At 47.3% G+C, this 2,857-nt stretch overlaps 1 pseudogene; it reads left to right on the top strand.

Annotated features, from left to right (window-relative positions):
• Nucleotides 1-2,032: 2,032 nt before the first annotated feature.
• Nucleotides 2,033-2,470, top strand: LOC121449271 (annotated as a pseudogene).
• Nucleotides 2,471-2,857: the final 387 nt, after the last annotated feature.

Consider the following 2,857-nt stretch of genomic DNA (forward strand, 5'->3'; position numbering starts at 1 on the left):
ATTGTCAAGAGACTCTGAGGATTTGGAAAGCTCTGTGGGGGACACAGATCTTTCCTTCCTTCCTTCCTTCCTACCTTCTTTCCTCCATTTCTCCCTTCTTTCCTTTCCCTTCCTTCTCTTCCTTCCTCCCTTCCTTCTTTCTTTACTTCCTTCCTTTCTTCCTCCCTCCCTTCCTTCCTCCCTTTCTCCCTTCCTTCCTTATTTCCTTCCTTCTCTCCTTCATTTCCCTTCCTCTCTCTCCCTCTCTCTCTCTCTTTCATGGGTGTCATCGAACTCTCTCTGTAGACCAGGCTCAAACTCACAGAGATCTGCCTGCCTGGGCCTCCCAAGTGCTGGAATTAAAAGCATGTGCCACCACCGCGTGGCTTTATTCTTTATTTTATTGGTGATTGTTTTCTTTTGTTTTTGTTTCTTTAATTTTTTTAAAAAAACTACAGGATACAACTTAAGATTTGTTTATTTTTTTCTTTATGTATACGAGTGTGTCACCTTTGTAAGTCTATGAATCATGTGCATGCAGTTCCCTCACTGACCAGAAGAGAGAGTCCACTGGAACTGGAGTTACAGGGAATTTAACTTGGGCCCTTTGCAAAGGCACCCAGAACTCTTAACCACTAAGCCATCGCTCCTGTCGCTGTGGTCTTGGACTCCCAATTCTTCTGCCACCACCTGTCATGTGCTCAGTCAGATTGCAGGTGTGCACCGCTGCACATAATGCACGTACTCACTTGTATTGGCACAATTCTCCTGGCCTCAGGGACCACTATGTTTGTTTTAGTACTTTGATCCATAGCTGATGTTGGTAGCCATTTTTTGTGGAATTATTCCCTCTAGGACGTCCTTAGGAGATCTGAGTTGTCTGTAGATTAGCCACAATGATAGCAGATGTGTAATAGAACCTGGAAAATACCCCTCACCCCCACTTGGTCCTCCCAGGGCTCCAGTAGGAGTTAACTAACTTGCACTTCTGATGACACCAGATTCCCCTGAGTCAGGGATTCTCAATCCAGGCTACATAATAGAATCATCCAGGGAGGTTTTGCAAAAAGAAAAAAAAAATGTCTGGGCCCACGTCCAAAGGCTGATTGAGTTGTTGTGCTTTTTCTGTTTTGTTTTTTGTGCCAGAGATGGAACCCTGGGGCCCATGCATGCAAAGCAAGTGGTCTACCACTGAGCTTCTGATTGAGCTGTTTTATGCAGGGAGATTTCCTGTCTAATGGGCGGCCCCAGAGGCTCAGCCTTCTTCTCCATGTGAGCCTCTTCCAACTTCCTCTCGCCCAGTCTCAGTTTCCTACATTTTAGAACAAATTGCCAAATACTTTTAACCACGGGTTTGTTTGGTTTTTTAAAAGATCTGCTTTTATTTATGTGTGTCTATGGGTCACGTGTGTGAGTGAGCCTTCAGAGACTAGAAGAGGGTATCAGATTCTCTAGAACTGGAGCTACAGGCAATTGTGAGCTGCTTCACCTGGGTGCTTGGAACCAAACTCGGGTCCTCTGGAGGAGTAACTAGCCCTCTCACCACTGAGCCATCTCTCCAGCCTTTAAGTGAAGTATGAAATAAACTCGCTAAGAGGCCAAATGACTGTTAATTTGAAAATATCTGAACCTTGAAATGGCTCAGCGGGTAAGTCCTTGCTGCCAAACCTGCTGACCTGAGTTCAATCCCTGAAACCCAAATGGTGGAAGAAGAAAGATAAATCTTGCAGGTTTTTATCTTTGAACTACTCCTTAAGAAGTAAATGCTAGGGGCAATCCGCAGCCAGCCGTGCCTAGGCCGCGAGGCTTTCTGTCCCGGGGCCCCGAGACTGTCCTGCTGGTCCGACATTCGCCAGGGTCATGGTGGGACAGGCTAAGTCTGTGTCTTTCCTAGCCCGGGCTCACGGGGCTGCAGAGGGACGGGGTGGGGGTGGGGGGTGGGTAGTGGCGATGCCATTGATTAAATAGTCCGGAATCATCCTCTCGTTAGCCCCCCACCCCCGCCAGACCGAGGGGTTCAGCAATGCGAGGGCCGCCCTAGTTTGCAGCCATAATGAAGTTCAATCTGTTTGTGACTTCTGACCGGAGCAAGAACCACAAATGGCATTTCAATGCACCTTCTCACATTCGGAGGAAGATCATGTCTTCCCCCCTTTTCAAAGAGCTGAGACAGAAGTACAATGTTCGCTCGATGCCCATTCGAAAGGATGACAAAGTTCAGGTTGTCCGGGGACACTACAAAGGCCAGCAGATTGACAAAGTGGTCCAAATGTACAGGAAGAAATACGTCATCTACATTGAACGGGTGTAGCAAGAAAAGGCTAATGGCACAGCTGTCCACGTGGGCATCCACCCCAGCAAGGTGGTGATCACCAGGCTAAAGCTGGACAAAGACAGAAAGAAGATCCTGGAAAGGAAAACCAAGTCTCGACAAGTAGGAAAGGAGAAGGGCAAATACAAGGAAGAAACGATTGAGAAGATGCAGGGGTAGGGGCATCTCATACAGTTTTCATTAAAGACTGCTTGAGGAAAAAAAAAAGTAAATGCTATTTTACATGTGATGGTTTGAATGAGAAATGTCCCTCAGAGGCCCATGCGCTTGAACACTTGATGACCAGTTGGTGGTGCCCTTTCGGGGAGTTTACGAGGCCTTTAGGAGGGACATCCTCCTCACTGGGGGCAAGCTTTGAATGTTTACACTTTTGCTCACTTCCTGTTCTCTGCTTTCTGTGTGTGTAAACGCGATCAGCTCCTGAGCCTGTCTCTGTGTCGTTCACTGGCGCTTGCAGCTGCGTTTCCACGTTGCCAAGCGATAGACCTAGTCCACGAAGCCGTCTTTCGATGGAAGGAAGAAATGAAAGTGAAACATACATATGAT

The sequence above is a fragment of the Microtus oregoni genome, unplaced genomic scaffold (genome assembly GCF_018167655.1).
Source record: "Microtus oregoni isolate MIOR12 unplaced genomic scaffold, Mior012 000006F_ref0000085, whole genome shotgun sequence".
In the NCBI taxonomy this organism is placed as follows: Eukaryota; Metazoa; Chordata; class Mammalia; order Rodentia; family Cricetidae; genus Microtus; species Microtus oregoni.